We start from the raw sequence: 19,287 nt of genomic DNA, 5'->3' as shown, positions 1-19,287 counted from the left end.
AAGTGGCAACAATAAATTTCTAACAGTAACTTTTTAATTCATGCAATATACCAATTGAATCAATTGGGAGACAGAGCTAACATAATACTGGGCACCCATGGCACGCTTGCTATTTGAAGAACATTACACAATCTTATGGCCTGACACATCCATCAGACCTTTATTACCATCTAGACAGGAAACTAACCCTCATTCAATAAAGAGTATTCTGCAATAGCCATACCTTAAAATGAGGCACAAATAGTGAAGTGATTACCCATGGACACACACATTCTCAGTACCAAAAAAAATCAGACTATAAAAAGGCCATTTCATTTCTTTTGCCTAGCTGTGTTTTATTTCTTTTGTCTTGTCCCCTCTCCTGTTAATCTCAAGTACCTTCCAGTTTTCAGGAAGGATTCACATTCGAAGCTTCTCATCTACTCTCTGAACAGATATCTATACAGACACACTTGAGTGTTTCAACAATTCCTATATTCATTTCAGATGAAAGATTAGGCTAAGATGTTCCACAATACAAGAAAGGATGAGAGCAAAGTCTCTCTCTCTAAATTCAATTGCAAGTAGGAAACTAGAATCAGATAATTAACATGAGAAGGAGAGTCTATTAATGCCCCCATAGTCAACTACAATAGAATCAAGCATGATTACAATGATTAGACTATATTGAAGAGCTTACAAGTCCACTCAGCTAAGAGTGCAACCAAACACTTATTCTCCTCCTGCTACCCCATTATCATAGATGCCAGTTCAGTTCACTATGAGTAACATTATGACCAGGTGAGTGCATTGCACACAGTACAGCCCTGACATCAACGAAGTATCTAACAGTATCGTCATCGCTGGAAGGATTCAGAAACCTCAATCTGTATCAGAAAGCTCAGCTTGAATTTCCCCTAAATAGCTATCCATAGCTGAAGGTCAATGCAGATTTAGATTTTCCAACTGTCAGTGTTTTAATGTGAATTTATTTTGAAACAATTTATGGCTGGTTATAAAATAATGACAGGTATAAAGTTTAATTCCTACAGGGGCTTCCTCAGCACACATTTGTGGTACTCCTGCAAAAACCTTTTGAGAATTAACAGCATATCCCCTTTGTTATTTGAATGCCTCATCCATCCAGCTTTCCCTAGTATTGAAACTTTCATTGTAGTTATTTTACTCGTATGGAACTTTTTTGGTTCTACATTCAAAGAAAGAGAGAACCTAACACTAAGATCATTGTGAAAATATTCAGCTTTCATCACTTGACTTTATTACCCAAGATTATCACAGACTAAAAAAAAAGTTTCACAAAGGGCACTACTGCTGTAAAATGGACAGCATGATCACTTTGTAAACATAGTGTGGAGGTGTCGGTCTTGGATTGAGGTGGACAAAGTTAAAAATCACAAAAGGCAGGTTATAGTCCAACAGGTTTATTTGGAAATACAAGCTTTCGGAGCACTGCTCCTTCATCAGGTAGTTCAGAGTGCTCCAAAAGCTTGTACTTCCAATAAACCTGTTGGACTATAACCTGCCTTTGTGTGATTTTTAACTTATAAATATAGATAATCTACATGCAATCTATGAAACTAACTGCATTGAAAAGGCCATTTTATTCAAGAGGCACTGAAAATCAGTACAGGATATTTTGTTCTACTCACAATTGTATGATAAACTCTCATACTGAAAGGTGAAAGTTTGGCTACCGCTATTCAGCTTGAAATAAAGCGATGACAGGTAGCTTCCACAAAAGAAGTGCACACTAAGAGCAGGAGCAACAAAGGAGAGAGAACGCAAGATCGACTAAAAACCTCAAAATATCGGAGTCTCTTCTCTCCCTCCTTCCATTAATCTCAGAGGTGAGTGCCAGTCGAAAAACAATTTGGAAAAACCACCATTCACTGAGAAATCAAGGTCCTATGCATGCTTCAGCACTTCGGAGGAAACAAGACGACAACTCAACAGTTTGAACTTAGCTTTCATTCTTGGCACTGTGGTGAATTACCCCCCCTACCTGGTTATCTCATTGAATTTTAAGTTCGTCTGCAGTAACTTGGAAAGCAAAAGCATTAATACCTGATCTCCCAAGCTACAAACTTAAGCATAACTGAAGGAATTACAGACAAACCAGGGAGAACAGGAGCAATATTTTATAGTTTATTTAGTTTATATTAAAGACAGCCTTTTAATCACTACCCTTCCAGTCGGGTGTCCTCCCTAAGACCGAGTCCCTTGCCACCAGGTACTCCCTCCTCGAGTGACTTTCACATTACGACCTTCAGCCCTCACCTCCTGAGATCACTACAGCCACCTGACACTGCAGGTTCCAGCATTTAAACTGGTCAGAATCCAAGAAAAAAACATTGCTAAACCTTCTTCTTTTTGGTTAAACAGTTAAAAGACTCTTTTTAAATACCTGTGAGACTAAGTGTAGAATTTCGAGCACAAGAGAATAAGAAAGAGATGAGGGGGAAGGTGAGTCAGAGAAAATATCCCAAATAGACAGGAAAGGCAGAGAAGATATTTTCAATTTTCTAAATTGTTGATAAAGGTACACCCGTTGAATTGTAAAAGCAAACAAAACCCTGTTTGAGAGGAGGAAATAGGAGGTTGTATGAGCTTAAATGATAATTCTTTTGGTTAATATTAACTATTTTACCCCAACCAACTGATTGCTCTGTTACCAACTGTACTAGGAATGGAAGTCATGCCTTGAATATGTCAATTGTAAACTATCTTCTGAATAACAAACCTGGATAGTGCAAACTCTTGATATCCTCACAGCTAGCAATACTAAAACACAAGTGATCAATATCAGTCATGTAATATGACCTGAATCTAAGTACAACGCTGTGTGCACTGACATGTACTGCATGTCAAACATAAGATGGTCAACAACTTGACCATGTTTAATATCTGTTCATTCACACAGCAAGCAGATTCAGTCAAAAATGCTGCAGAGTTTTATTATGCCAAGCACAGGGAAGCAACATTTGCAATGCAACAGGGGCTTGGTCTTGGTGTTGCGGCTCAGAAAAGAGTAATCGTTTTGTGCCATTCACTTTCTGGGAGCTCCTGATTGGCATTTTGAATGGAGCAACATTGAACTGTAGCACCAGATCTCTAAAGGATTGATGGGTGTCTGTAATTCATAGGCATAGTCAGTGAATAAGAATCTGACTACTTTAAAATTATTTTTTAGCTTGTTTTTTTTTCAAAAGTCAATGAGACAATGGTTCTTTTGTACTAGCAAATAAAGAACTATTTACTAACCTAGTTGCATAATATTAACATTGACTTAATATAACAGTTTTATCTGGGTTGTTCAGGCAAGATAATATTGGCTTAACCTTCAAGAGATTTAAAGGCTTGCTTTACGAGAAACACATGGATTAGTTTCCGTAAATCATGAAAAAAAACACGGTACGTATTGCCAAATTTTGAATCTATATTTTTAAAGAACATTGGGGGCAGCATGGTGGCTCAGTAGTTAGCACTGCTACCTCACAGCACCAGGGAGCCGGGTTCGATTCCAGCCTCAGCCAACTGTCTATGTGGAGTTTGCACATTCTCCCTGAGACTGTGTGGGTTTCCTCCGGGTGCTCCAGTTTCTTCCCACAGTCCAAAGGTGTGCAGGTCAGGTGAATTTGCCATGCTAAATTGCCCCATAGTGTTAGGTGCATCAGTCAGGGGTAAATGTAGGGGAATGGGTCTGGGTGGGTTACTCTTTAGAGGGTCAGTGTGGACTTATTGGGCCAAATGGCCTGTTTCCACACTGTAGGGAATCTAATCTAAGTGGACAAAGATACACTGTGATTAATTGAAGTCAAAACTTAAAATAAAACCCATTCCCCAACATATTACCTCCATTCAGATTATATTAAAATGATCTGTAATAGAATATGAAAAGCATACTTTTTTTTGTTTCACAAGATTTCTTTAAGTCCCTGCCAAAAAAAAAGACATATCGCCAGCTAACTAATTTCAAATGTATTTCTCTTCTTTAGTATCACTACATTACATGACTGATTAGAATCTCACAGTTGTACTTGATAATACAAAGCTCTACAACTTAATCTCGTCAGATCCTATTTAAGGTCCAAATTTAAGACTGCAACTGAAGAACTATGGTGGTTAAGTGCAATAGTCATAAGTCACTTGAGACCAGGTAAAAGTCCAGCAGGTTTATTCGAAATCACAAGCTTTCGGAGCACTGCTCATTTCATCAGGTGAAGTGAAAAAAAGCACACAGGTACACAATTTATAGGCAGTGAAAGCCCAAGATTATACAAATATTGTGAGTGGACAGGCCAAATAACGAGTCTCTGCAGTTGACCAGAAGTGTCAGATCATGTGAGTGAAGTGTCAACAGCTGAATAGCAAGTGAAGGGATGACCTATGATCTGATTAGTTGAAGTAGAGAGCTCAATGGTGGTCATGTGACACCAACCAGAAGTAATACTCCATTGCGATCACTAAGAGAATACAGTCTAGATTTGCTCAGTAAATTATCTGGAAGCCTTCCCAAGGTCACAAACATTTTACAGCGCGATTATGGCATGGTCAAAAATTAACAGAAGTAATCTGTGCTTTCAGCCCACCCTTCATCGGTCTACTAGACGAACAGCTGGAAGTTGTGCAGGGCATTATAGGAGGAAGATGTGGAAATTTAATATGTGTCTCAAAGCTTAATAATTTGATATACTTTATTTCCACTCATTACCTTCACTATATCCAGAATGGTAAAAGTGGATGCAGTATTTGTTTTCTCCCATAAGATAATCATAATCCTTAAACTGTATAGGACCTGTCTGTGCAGTGTTGAATATCCTGTTCTTTTGGCCCCATACAAAAACAGCATTCAACTGAATGTCGTTATAACAAGATACATTGCATTGTCATTCATAATGATTTTATAGTTACACTGGAGGATCCTATGCTCCATTTGTGACCTTTCCCTCCCACAAACTTGGATTTTCCAAACTGTTCTTCTTGGCAGCTCACAATAGGAGATCAACTGAGACTGGGATCTCATGACAATAAGGCTCATATGCTGTAAACGCATGCCAAATCACTCATTGACAGAACATTGGCATTACAAGGCATTGCTGCTGCACAATATTCTCAACTGAATATTTTTTGAATATAAGGTGCATAGTTTCGATGCCATCCAAATATAACGTCATTGCTCTTAAATATTCTACATCTTCGCTCCAATATCTCTTTTGGCATTTGTCACCTGATCTCAACAAAGCTGATTTGGCTCATTGTTACTTATTATGAGCCTTTATCATCCTAATGGATTAACTGGGTTTAAAGCAGTGAATCACTTTGTTTTAAAGGCAGACATAATAAACAAAACAGGCAACAGTAAAGTAACAAAAGAAATAGCAACATACATTGGAGTTGTTAGAAGGCTCAAGCCTTTTGCAGAAAATGGATGCACCTCACGCAAGAGCCCTCTTCCTCCATCAGGACCCCCCCACCCCCTTTGCCAAAGGTCATTATGGTCCCACGGGTGCCCTCTCTCTATCAAGCCCTCCCCCTCCCTCTTCCAACATTCTCAGGCCCTCCTGGGAATCACAAGGTCCCGGGTTTGGTACTTGGTTTCTGTAGCTACCTGCCCTGCCAGTGGTGCTGCTGGAACTACAGAGCTGCCAACCAACCAGACCAGTCAGCACTGCTCTGAGAGGGAATACCCAGCTCAGGTCCCATCTGCAACCAATTAATATTCCTTGCCCTCACCATGACATTCACTCCTCTACTTCTAGAGGGATAAAACTGAAAAGACACTAGATTAAAACTGTATTAAATCTCGAACACAATTACAGTAACACATGCAATGCTTGCTGCCACATTGGAAAAAAAAAGACATGAAGAAACATTGGCAAAAAACTGCGATAACCTACAGGGACAATGCCAGAAGTACATCATAATACGTTGCAGGAAATGTTTGACTGGCCTTTGTCTTGACCAACGGAGGCTGAGGCTTAATCTATGGTCTTAATAATTATGAAAGGGTTTGAGGGAGTGGATAGAGAGAGAACGGAATGGATTCAAGAAAGGTTCAAAGAATAGGCTGGAATCTAGGAGGTCTGGAAAATTGGATGGAGGGGGGATACGAGATGTGTCAGGGCTGTCACGTTCCTTTTCTCCTGGCTGGCATTGGGGAAGGTCAGAGGACAGCCCTCCACTCTGAAGCTAGTTGTGTGATCAATTCCAAGGCCAGACAAGGGCTCCTTACTGCTGTCGCTGGCATTTTACCAGTGGCAGGTGGCCCTCTACCACATATGGAGATCAACAGGCTAATCCATGGCAGCCTGTCCAGGTCCAGGGTCCAGTGTTCCATGGAGGCTGTCTCCTACAGCAATATTGTCTCCAATCCTCAATGGCCCAGAACTTTTGCCCCTTGCAAAGACTGGCATTTTGGGGGGCAGAACATCAAACATTAAAGTGAATGGAACTCCAATGCCAGTCACTATATGAAGTATGGTTAGAGCTCCGAGAAATGGCTGAGGTGGGGTCACCTCAGACTCACAGACCAATGAAATTATTGATCACCCCATAAATAGATGGCCAATGTAATGACCAATGAGAAAGAACATGATCAGGGCCATGATGATAAGATAGTCATTGGGAAATCCAGAAGAAACTCCTTTAACCAAAAAATGGCAAACACTTGGAATTCAGAACCACATTAAGTGGTTGAAGTGAATAGCACAGATTTATTTAATGGGAAACTGACAAAAATTGAAGGAGAAGGGAATAGACATTCATGATAGCTAACAAAAAAAACAAGGTTAACATTATTCACAAGGAAGATTCATATAAAGTTGCAAGAAAAAAATAGCAAGCCTGAGGACTGGGAACTATTTAGAATTCAGCAAAGGAGTATCAAGAGGGGATTGCGAGGCAAAAATTGACAATGAGTTAAATTGTAAAGTCGGACTGTAGCATCTTCCATAAATATGTAAAAATTGAAAAAAATTAGGGCAGCCAAGTGTACGCTCCTTAAAGTATACAATGGGCAAACTGATCATTGAAAGCAAGGAAATGGCAGATGAGTTAAACTACTACTTTAAATTTGTCTTCATCAAAGACAACACAAATAGCACTACTAGTATGAGCAAAAAAAAAGTGCTAGAGAAACAAATGAGACTGAAAACTGATAAATCCCTAGGGCCTGATAATCTACACCCCAGGTAATATAGGAGGTGACATGGAAATAGTAGATGTGTTGGCTGTCACGTCCTATAAATTCTAGAACAGTCCTGGCAGATTGGAGGGTGGCACACATTATGTCACTATTTTAAAAGGAGGAGAAACAGTGACATTTTGCAACAATTAATCTAATATCAGCTGTAGGGAAAATGCTGGCGTCCATTATAAAGGATGTGATCACAGAACACTCAGAAAATACCCACTGGATTAGATAAAGTCAACATGTATCGATAAAAAGAAAATACTGTTTGACAAACCTGCTGGAGATTTTTTGAGAGTGTGACTAGAATTGTAGATGAAGGTGAGTCAGCCAATGCGATTTATTGGATGTTCAGGAAGTACTGATAAACTCCCAAAGGTTAGTGTGCAAAATCAAATCACTTAGGATTGGTGGCAACATACTGGCATGGATTGAGAATTGGTTAGCAGATGAGAGACAGAGAGTAGCAATAATGGGTCATTGTTTGAGTGAAAGATAGTGATGAGTGAGGTACTGCTGGGACCAATACTTGGGCTCAGCTATTTACAACATAGATGAACAATTTGGATGAGAGAATCAAATCATATTTCCAATTTTGCTAATGATATAAAACCAGGTGCGACTGTTAGCAGTAAAGAGTATTTAAAGAAATTTCAGGGCAATTTTGGCAGAGAGGGGCGAAAGCGTGCAGACACAGAATCATGTGGATAAGTGTGAAGTTGTCCACTTTGGTAGAAAAAACAGAATGGCAGAGTATTATTAAATGGCGATAGATTGGGAAATGTTGATGTACAAAAGAAAGTTGAGTGTCCTTGTTCACTAGTCAGTGTAAGCAAATACGCGAGTGAAGCAAGCAGTTGGGAAAGCAAGTGGTATGCTGGCCTTCACTGCATAAGGGTACACGAGTAAGGAAGTCTTACAGCAGCTGTATAGGGTCTTGGTGAGACCACACTTGGAATATCGTACCCAATAAACGATATACTTGACATAGAGGGCGTGCAGTGAAGGTTCACCCGAGTGATTCCTGACATGACAGGTCTGTCACATGAGGAGAAATTTGATCAGCTGGGCCTGTATTCACTAGAGATCAGAATAATAAGAGAGTCCCTCCATAAAACTTATAAAATTTAAACAGGGTTGGATAGACTGAATACAAGAAGGACGACACCCCTGGCCAGGTGTACAGAACAAGGGCTCACACTGTGGTATGCCATTTAGGAGTCTAATGGAGAGCTATTTCTTTCCTAAGAGAGTGAATCTTTCTACCACAGAAGGCTGTGGAGGACAAGTCACCAAACACGTTTAAGAAAGAAATAGATTTCTAGAGGCTTAAAGCATCAAAGGTTATGGGGTGAGAGCAGGAACATGGTACTGAGAGAGGATCATCCACAATCATGTTGAATGGTCAAGCAACTCAATGGGTCAAGTATAGAGTATATATTCCTGCTTCTAAGTTTCCATGATAGTCTTAAAGGAGGGAAGATGAGGAGACCCGAGCAGAACATAAAACTTAGCACAGACCATTTGGGGCAAATGGCCTGTTTCTGAATACCCAACATAATCTCCTGTGGTTCCCTGTCTCTTCACTTTTGCCAAAAGCTCCAATAGGCTGAAGTGCCTTTGCAGGCTCTCCAGTTGTTTTCTGATTTACTAGCACTATCTTTTAATGGTGCCCATCCTTACCAGTTTCACTTCTGTGCAATTCTCACTCCAATCGCTAATGCGTTTCCTATGCTCGTTTGAGTCAGTGTTTGAAAACATACCAATAAGCTGACCTCAGAAAACTGAGTGTATAATCAACTTACAACAGATTGTCTTAAATGCATGAGCATCTATTATATTGCAATTATGTGAAAAAAATCCAAACTTTGTGCTCCTGTAAACATACAGTACTGGAAAAAAAACAGCAGTCATTATCTGGTATGTTTATGTCCCTTTGTTTTGTTTTCTGTTGCTTAAATTTACTTTCTTCACAGTGATTTTCAATTCATTTCCATAACTTCTGATCCATATTGCTTGTATGATTCTGCCTAGGTCACATCTGCTCTTTCTTGTATAATCCAATGCGTTTTCGTTTAAGCACAACTATGATTATCTGTAATATAACACTCTCAAGTCACAGTCTGAATTTACATGTTATTGTTTGCCCTACTCATGAGCAAAACTTATTGCCTCTGCCATATTTTGGTGAATCCCAAAATTTCAGTATTCACATGGAAGAATATTGCTTTTATCTGGATCATCATTCCAGCACAGCCTTATCCCCATTCCTATTTTCATAGGGTCTACTTTGAAACCATCCACAAGCTGAAATCACTCAGTTTTGTAAAACATGAGGGATAGATACCACAATGTGCTCTCCATATCAATTCATGAATCTACATCAATGTTTTAAGTGTGTGTAAGCAGGAAACTTGCACTGTTAATATCATTTGTTGTGAGAAAAGGGCATGTCCTTTCAAAATGGGCTGTACAGGTTTTAGTTAAGAGTGTGGTGCTGGAAAAGCACAGCAGGTTAGGAAACATCCGAGGAACAGGGGAATCGACGTTTCGGGCAAGACGCCTCATTCTTGATGAAGGGCTTCGGCCTGAAACGTCGATTTTCCTGCTCCTTGGATGCTCCCTGACCTGCTGTGCTTTTCCAGCAACACATTCTCAACTCTGATCTTCAGCATCTGCAGACTTCACTATCTCCTGGACAGTTTTCTAAATGATTAGGCAATGGAAGCAGCCAAATTCAGTGTGGAAATTCTCATGCTCCATTCTTCAGAGGTGTAACCTCTCATACAGCACAAAGGTGCATCAAGGTTCCAGCTTGGTGCTCACAAATTTGTAAGCAGAAAGATAAGGTGAAATACATTGTATATTCAGGAACATCGGGTACCCGATAAGCACAGTTGGCCAATTCCTGCACAACAGACCTAAATAGGAAGACACAACACGTGCAGGGCCATCTTACCACACATCAAAGACATCTCAGAGATGATGACCAGACCACTTTGGCCTCCAGGCATCATGGTAGCCCACAAACCCACCACCACACTGAAACTGCTCCTGATGAATTTAAAGGACCCCATACCAACAACCACCAGAATGAACATCATATACAAAATACCCTGCAAGGACCGCAACACACATTACATTGGGCAGACAGGCAGGAAACTAGCCACCAGGATACATGAGCACCAACTAGCCACCAAAAGACATGACCAACTATCATTGGTATACCATACACACAGATGAAGAGGGACACTAGTTCGATTGGGACAATATCCATCCTGGGGAAGGCTAAACAAAGACACGCACAGGAATTCCTAGAGGCCTGGCATTCAAACCAGAACTCCATTAACAAAGATATAGATTTAGACTCCATTTACCAACCTCTCAGAAACAGAAATGGAAATGATATCAGCCACCACAACAATCCAAGATAGATAATTAGCGAGCAGGACAGAATACCAGCACTTCACCAGAGGCTCACTGATGATGCTATCTAGCATGGTGACGAAACATCTGAGAACAAATCTACCAGGTTAGCAAGCAAACTTACAACCTGATCCACAAGCTGAGCTGCAAATCTTCCCCAGAATCTCAAACCCGACAAAGAGACAGGCATAACTGGGACCTATGTGGATACCCATTGTCACAACTTTGACCTGAAGAAAGTGAGATGAGTGAAATGAGAAGTTGTGCGGGGTGAGGACCAGCTCAGTCAGGTGGACAAGAGTGTGGATGGAGATGGTTTAGGCCTTTTTTCTAGGTAGAAGCAGAGAGCGCTGAGACCATCCTGACAGGGAATGGATGTGTAAAGGATTTGCACGTTGATGGTAAACAGGAGGTGGGTGGAACCCATGAACTAGAAATTTTGAAACATCACAAAGCATTAGGGAGGGACTGGACAAGGGAAGAAATCGAGGTAAGGTAGGAATAAATAAGACCCATGGGCATGAACAGACAGAAATTCAGGGTCTACTGGGCAGTTCTGTTTGTGGATGTTAATGATTTAAATTATGGGCGGGATGATTGGAGAATATCCAGATGACATTAAAATTGGCTGGAAAGTTGATAGTGAAGAGGATGATGGCGATTGTAGAATGTCAATATTGGCCAGGAAAATGACCATCTCGTAAAAAAAATAATCTAACTACCACCCTTCGATATTCAGTGGTGTTAACATCACTGAATCTCCCATTATCAACAATCTAGGGGTTACCATTGATCAGAAACTGACTAGACTTGCCACTTAAATACAGTGGCAGGTCAGAGGCTAGGAACACTACAGTAAATAACTCACCTCCTGACTCCCCAAAGCCTGTCCATCATCAACCAGGCACAAGTCAGGAGTGTGATGGAAAACTCTCTACTTGCCTGGATGGGTGCAGCTCCAAAAACACTCGAGAAGCTTAACACCATCCAGGACAAAGCAACCCATTTGATTGTGATACCATTCAGTCACTTTACCACCGCTGTGCAGTAGCAGATGTGTGTATGAGACACACTGCTGAAATATGCCAAAGATGCATAGACAGCAGCTTCCAAAGCCACAACCACCACAATCTAGAAAGACAAGGGCAGCAGATATATAGGAACACCACCCCTCCAAGTTCCCCTCCAAGCCACTCATCATCTTGACTTGGAAATACAGCTGTTCCTTCAGTGCCACAGGGTCTAACTCCTGGATGGGGTGGGGGGTAGGGAGAGGTGCCACACGACTACTTACAATGTATGTTAATGACTCAGGTGAAGAAAGTGAATGTACTATGTCCAAATTGCAGATGACACAAAAATAGATGGGAAGGCAAGAGGAGAGAATGACAAAATATCTGCAGAGGGATATGTTCAGCTTCAGTAAGTGGACAAAACAATATGGCAGATAGAAAATAATGTACGAAAATGTGAGATTGTGCACTTTGGCAGGAAGATTAAAGGAGCTGAATATTATTGAAAAAGAGAAAAACTACAGAAAGCTACCAAACAGAGGGATTTGGGAGTCTCCATTCTTGAATCTTAGAAAGCTAGCATCTAAGTTCAGAGGGTAATAAAAGAAGGCAAATGAAACGTTGGCCTTTACTTCAAAGGGAATGGAGAAAAAAAGTAGGGAAGTTTTGCTAAAGCTATACATCAGACTACCACTGGAGCTGGAATAATGTGAATTGTTTCGGGACTCTTATCTGTGGAAAGATATTGCAGTGAAGACAGCCCAGAGAAAGTTCACTTGGCTAATACCGGATATAATTGAGGAGAGGTTGAGTCGGTTTGACCTGCACTCCTTGAAATTTAGCCGAATGAGAGACAACCTTATTGAAGCATACAAGATTCAAAGGGGACTTTACAGGGTTAATGCAGAGAGGTTGACTCCCTACGTGGGAGAGTCTAGGACCAAAGGGCTAATTTCAGAATAAAGGCTCACATATTTAAGGCAGATATAAGGAGGGTGGTAAATATTTGGAATTGTTTATGACAGAGGGCTGTTAACTCTGGGCCATTAAGTCCATTCAAGGTTTCACCAGACAGAATTTTAATCCATTAGGGAATCCAGCAATATATGGAAAAGGCAAGAAAGAATAATTAAGGGTTATCAGACCAGCCATGAAGATCTCATTGAATAGTAGAGCAAACTTGACGGACTGAATGGCCTACTTCTGCTATTATGTCTTATGGTTCTATGTAAGGCTGAAACTCCTGCCATGACCATGGATCAAGACCTTAAAGGAACATGGACATTGTTAACTTTGAAATCAAAATGTATTTATTAAAATAATTCTGCTGCAGCCAAAATGCAACTAATATTCACTATCTAGCAAAGTCCCATGTGGGCCTCATGGAATGTTGCTCCTGGAGAGTGTCAATGAAACTTCAAAACAGGCAAAGAAACCTTCTTAGCAGAAAGCCATATCTTATAGATTTTGTGTATTTTGGCCTTCCAAGAATATACAATAAAAGGACTAAAAACAAATTGCACCACTACTGTATGTTAATGTCGAAAAGTGTAGCACTGAAAAAGCACAGCAGGTCAAGCAGGATCTGAGGAGCAGAAGAGTCGACGTTTCAGGCATAACCTCTTCATCAGGAATGTGGGAGGTGGGGAGGGAAACGAAGGGGCCTGAGAGATAAATAGGAGGATGGGTGGGGCTGGGAGGAGGGCAGCTGGCAAGGTGATCAGTAGATGCATGTGGGGGGTGATTGTGATAGGTCGGTAGGAAGGGTGGATAGGTGGGAAGGAACATGGAGGTGCCATGTTGGAGGGATGGACCTGGGATGAGGTGGGGGGGAGGGGAGATTTGGAAACCAGTTGAGTCCCCACCCCCCATCTCATCCCAGGTCCAACCATCAAACTTGGCACCACTCTCTTGACCTGTCCTACCTAGCCATCTTCCTTCCTACCTAGCTGCTCCACCCTCCCCACTGACTTATCACAATCACCCCAACTTGCATCCACCTATCGCTTTCCCAGCCACATTCTTCCACCTTCCCCCCCAGCTTCACCCCCTCCTATTTATATCTCAGCCCCATTTCCCACTACCACACCCCCACATCCCTGATGAAGGGCATATGCCTGAAATGTCGACACTCCTGTTCCTCAGATGCTGCCTGACCTGCTGTGCTTTTCCAGCACCACATTTTTGACTCTGACTCTAAAGCATCTGCAGTCTTCACTTTCTCCTAGTCCTTCTATATTAATAGCCTGATGACCTATTTTGTGAACTAGAGTAGTGTGGGGGACACTGAGAATAGTCATTAATCACCCCTGCACTTTAGGTAAAGAAAAAGAGAAAAATTTCTTTCACTCTGAGTGCTGCCAGCCAGCCACTGCTAAAAGGAATCAGGATAAAGAGTTTTAATCAACCTACAAATCCAAGAATCTCAAATTATCTGTTGAACTACAAGTGTCAACATCACCGTTGACGTACATTGCAAGGTCAACAATGAACTCTTCACAAACAATTCAAAAAAGGTCCGCATTTTTTATTTAAACTTTTATCTTTTCAGATTCATCTTTTTGTTTTAATCTGTGGATATGTCTGCTCCGTTACGATTTTGTCTCATGATTAGCAATTAATAAATGCATTCTATGCTAATTCAAGATAGACTGCCTTAATTGGCTCTTTTTAAGACATTATTTAATTTAAAACTGGGAGAAATATATCTGCAAGGGATGGGATCCTATTAAAACTTAACTTTGTTGCGACCAACTGAGGGGATGGGTGAAAAAAGGGAGCCAGTTCACACTCCTCACCTGGAGCTCAATGGTTTGATCCAGTCTGGAACGGTTATAAATTGTGCAACCTCACTATGGAACTGGTTTGTAACACTATACCAGACAATGGTTAGGCAACAGCTGGAGTTTTGTGCATAGTTCTGGTCATCACTCTTCAGGAAGGTCATAATTGCTGCTGAAAGAATTCAGAGGTTTCTGACAGAGTTCATATCACCGTCTTAAGATATGGTTTGATAACTGTTAGTTATCAACTACCAGCACAAAATGATATATGTGCCATGTCTGCACACCTTAATTAAACACTTCCTCCATGTAATCCAGCCAACCACTCCAGCAACAAAAGAATTTCAAAATCACATCATATTTAATTTGCTCTCTCGTAATAAAACAATTCAACCTAACTGAGAATTAATCATAATTTTTAATTTAACCTATTTTTCTAACCAACTTGTTCAGAGATATTATTACATACCGCTAGAGCGGGTGGGATTTGATCCTGGATCTCCCGATCTAGGGTTAGGGACTCTACCTCTGCACCACAAGAGGGCCATTTGAGAATTAATCATATGCTCTATTTATGATTAAAGACTGAGATAGGCAATAAGCCAAATTCAAAGGAAGCACAAGTACATCAGTAAATATCATTACAAGTCCTACTGTATCATGTCAACATGAATCTATTTAGTTGAGCTGCCACATTTTAGTCAGAATGCATTAAAACATGGTCAGTGCAAGTTTCTGGTTCAGCTTCTTTGTTTGCCATGTTTTTTTTTAGACTGCCATTCTTCCACATATATCAAAGGCTCTGGATTTATTGCACACATTTTCATTCACAGTTGAACAGTTTCCCTCAAGCACACATTCAAGTCAGAGAGATTTGTGACTAAAACATCAAGTCATTGAGCTGACGATAAGCTAAGTATTGATTCGCAGTAGCAGTCTAGACCTCGATGAACATACATCCAAATCATGAAACTGTCCTCAAGTCAGAAGTCTTTTTTTTAGATTAGATTAGATTACTTACAGTATGGAAACAGGCCTTTCGGCTCCAAAAGTCCACACCGACCCTCCGAAGAGCAACCCACCCAGACCCGTTCCCCTACATTTACCCATTCACCTAACACTATGGGCAATTTAATGTGACCAATTCACCTAACCTGCACATCTTTGGACTGTGGGAGGAAACCAGAGCACCCGGAGGAAACCCACGCAGACACGGGGAGAACGTGGAAAACTCCACACAGACAGTCGCCTGAGGCGGGAATTGAACCCAGGTCTCTGGTGCTGTGAGGCAGCAGTGCTATCCACTGTGCCACCGTGCCGCCCATTAAGTCTTGAATGAGTAAAGCCGAGATATCAGAGGATTGAGTTTATTTTGCACCGCGTGAAGAGGCAGTGAAGCCAATTGATGACACCAAAGTGTAATATACATTTATGCTTTCTGGTCAATGGAAAAGCAATTGTTCTCCTTTAATGCAGGTGCTGAAGGATGAGAGATATGTACGGGGCTCATTAACCAGGAAAACAGTCTGCTTTGTACAGAATACCTACAACTGTGCTTCTACCCTATAATCATCTGCATTTTGCCTGCTCGATACATTAACAAGTGACAGGTAGTTGTTTACTGGCAGAGTTGGATCCAGGCAGGCTGGACCCTTTACTGAAAGTTAATCCAATCCCTGTTCACTGACATCAGAATAGTTCCCTGCAGTAGGATGATGGAGCTGCTGCAAGAGGTCAGGCAGCGCCATCACCTGCTACAGCCAGGAGCACAAAAAAAGTGACCAAACCTGAAAAAAAATGTCTTCGGAAACACAGAAAAGTTGCTGTTGCAAATCTGTGCTTAACAAGTTGCATTCTCAAACTCTACCATGAACCCATAACAATTATACAATAATACTGAAATCTGCTGCCAAATACGTTGTATTGAAAGCTCGTTTTCAAGATAATTAAAAAGGATGCATTTTACCATCAGCATGAATGCACCAGCATGTAAACTAGATGTGTCTTTTTTTAAAAATAGGGTGACAGGAAAGGGTTAAGAGGGTGTTGCTGGAAAAGCACAGCAGGTCAGGCAGCATCCGAGGAGCAGGATAATCGATGTTTCGGGCCAGAGCCCTTCATCAGGAATCCTGATGAAGGGCTCTGGCCAGAAACATCAATTTTCCTGCTCCTCAGATGCTACCTGACCTGCTAAGTTCTTCCAGCAACACACTCTCAACTCTGATGTCCAGCATCTGCAGACCTTACTGTCTCCTGACAGGAAAGGGTGCAGATTCAACTCCCAGGTGGGATGTTGCTAGCTTTCTTAAACTGCCTGCTTGAATTGAGCATCATCAGAGAGCGAGCAGGGTGTTGTGTCTGTGAAGTTGCCTGGAGGTAGCTAGGCTAAAGATCAGGTGGGCTGTAAGGGCTGGGAAATTTGGAAGAGCGAGTTAGGTTGGTTTTGTGGATGAGATAAGGAAGTGTAGGGTGCTGACATAGCAGCAATCATGCTGAGCCCATCACAGATAGGTGTCACATGTAAGTGGCAAGATCTCCACTAGTTTCTTAGTAGTCGGCAATTACAGTGGGGTCTCCTGAGTGACAGCACATATACAGTATTTCAGACTTCTTCCAGAGTCACCTGGAGACTTCACAAGAAAACTGTGATTTGCTAAAAATGAGCTGTCGGGAAAGAAAAGCAAATGAATGAAAATGTGCAGCTTGGTTTCTTCCAGGCAGGGGAAGTAAAAACTCCCTCATCTATTTTTATTTACAGAAGTTTGACATTGGACCAAATTTGGACTTCAAGTTTAAATAAATTCCAAGTCAAATTGAAAAGAGTAAGAGAACTCTCCTCATTCACAAACTGCCTCCCTTATGTGTTGATCTGAACTCTCAAGTGGAACAACAGCAAATGGGAGGGACAATCACTGATCTTTCCATCTGGTAGAAATGCCTGGGTCTCTTCAAGATCTTATAGGTGATTCGGCCACCTACAATAGGCAGCTGGTCTATTCATCGAAAAAGGAATATTCGACTTCCCAGAGGTCACCTTCTGGTACTTTTCTAAGTTGAAGTGGTTTGGCAGTGGTTTTGCTGTTTAGAATGATTGGCACCCAGATCCGACTTTGGTATTCCACTTGTCTCACAAGTGTGGGCTGGTTGGGTACAATCTGTACCTTTCGTGTTATGAACTATAGGTGTTACTATTTGATACAATGCTCCAGTTTCCGGGACATGCAGCCTACCACACTTGGCAACACACCAGCACTGAAATTCATATACCATAGTATTCATTTATTTGATAGGCAGATGTCTTCTTGGCTTGACAGCAGCATCCTGTTCACAGTGAACACCACTTGTGCTGCATAGTTGCAGCATGAAACAGCTAGCTTCACTTGTTTCTCAATTCTTTGAGTTACATTATTCTTCCAGGCTAATCTGATTTAGGATTGTCACTTGAGCTTGCATTGTGGTGCACCTACTAAAAGGTACACATGTTAGCACACAAATATCAGGTCTTTGAATTCAGAAAGAATATGTAAATGCACTGTACTTGTTCAAACACAACAGAATACATGGCAGAATTACCGATTCAACTGTGACCAGTATCAAACTGTCTGGCTTAAAATTTAAATGAAGCCCATGGATAACTGTCAATCATCATTAATGGGCACATTCTCAATGGAAACACGCCTATTAATCAAAGTCCACTTGCCTATCAATCAACATTCTCCTCTCATGTCATATAAATATGTTGGTTTTCTCCTTGCATTGTGTGATTTATCTTCATGAGTGCAAGTTAAAAACTTTTTTAGTAGTGAATTCGAGGAACTAGAGAACTATATTTAATTTTATCTGCACATCGGTCTTTCAGTGTTTAGCCAATTCGCAGAATTCCAGCATCAGATGAACAGGTGACAGCCAATAAAGAGCTAGTGATGTGAAACAGAGAGGGGGCAAGGGGGCAATGTAAATGTGGGGATGAGCATAAAAATGGGGGTCTGGAGGCAACTGATGATAATGGAGCAGAATTTGGTGTAGTGTAAGATATAGGCAGAGGTTTGGATGAACTGAAGTTTATGAAGAGGACGGAAGCACTGATGGAACAGCAACATTTGACCTGAATGAGGATTTTAGAGTTGGTGGGTCAAGGCATGGGCAGAAACAAGCTTTGTTAAGGAGATGGAAGTAGAGGGCTGACCTTACAATGGAGAATATATGGGATAGAAAGCTCAGCTCATGGTCATAGAGGTTACAAACATAGCAAACCTCTGTTGATTGTGATACAATTCCAATAGGATGGAAGTAGTGTACATGTGGAAGCTGGTCAAGGGATAATAATATCATGGACTAGCATGTAGATGAGGAAAAGGCAAATATTAAGGAGAGATTCTAGGGGTGCTCTGAAGTAAAAAAAGAAGAAACGTCATTGCTCCAATTCCCTGTTCCATTTGGAGAACTCAGAAGGAAACTAAGTGAGAGCACACCCACTGATGTACATGTAAAAGAAAAATAGCTGCAGGAGAATGATGTGGTCAAAGTGGAAATGAAACACCACAATCACAGTGATGTGTGACTTTGGTTTGCATTGTTTTAATGCTTTGGCAGGGTAGGAAACTGGATCAAAGAACTTCCAGTATAGATTTTCAAGAAAGGTAGTCAAGAATTAAATAATACAGAGGTAGCTGAACAACCTTGGAGAGGTGAACAATGTCAGAGATATTGTGGTTGATAATAATGGGCTAATGATGGGCTTTTTGAAAATGCAGGTAATGATGGCTGTTTTGAAAGCAAAACAAAAGGATCGCACCTGATGTGAGGAAACTTTATGGCAAGTAACATCAAGGAAGTTCAACTGTGAGTAGTGGGAATAGGATCAAGGGATCAAGAG

General features: G+C 41.0%; 1 protein-coding gene across 2 annotated transcripts in view; it reads right to left on the bottom strand.

The window, feature by feature from the left end:
- kcnt2 (potassium channel, subfamily T, member 2) overlaps positions 1 to 19,287 on the bottom strand; it is a 689,705-nt gene that overhangs the window by 347,006 nt on the left and 323,412 nt on the right. The window lies entirely within an intron of this gene.

Source organism: Chiloscyllium plagiosum, chromosome 11, assembly GCF_004010195.1.
Source record: "Chiloscyllium plagiosum isolate BGI_BamShark_2017 chromosome 11, ASM401019v2, whole genome shotgun sequence".
NCBI lineage: Eukaryota > Metazoa > Chordata > Chondrichthyes > Orectolobiformes > Hemiscylliidae > Chiloscyllium > Chiloscyllium plagiosum.
The sequence above is the reverse complement of the archived record's forward strand: the minus strand, read 5'-3'. Positions and strand labels throughout refer to the sequence as shown.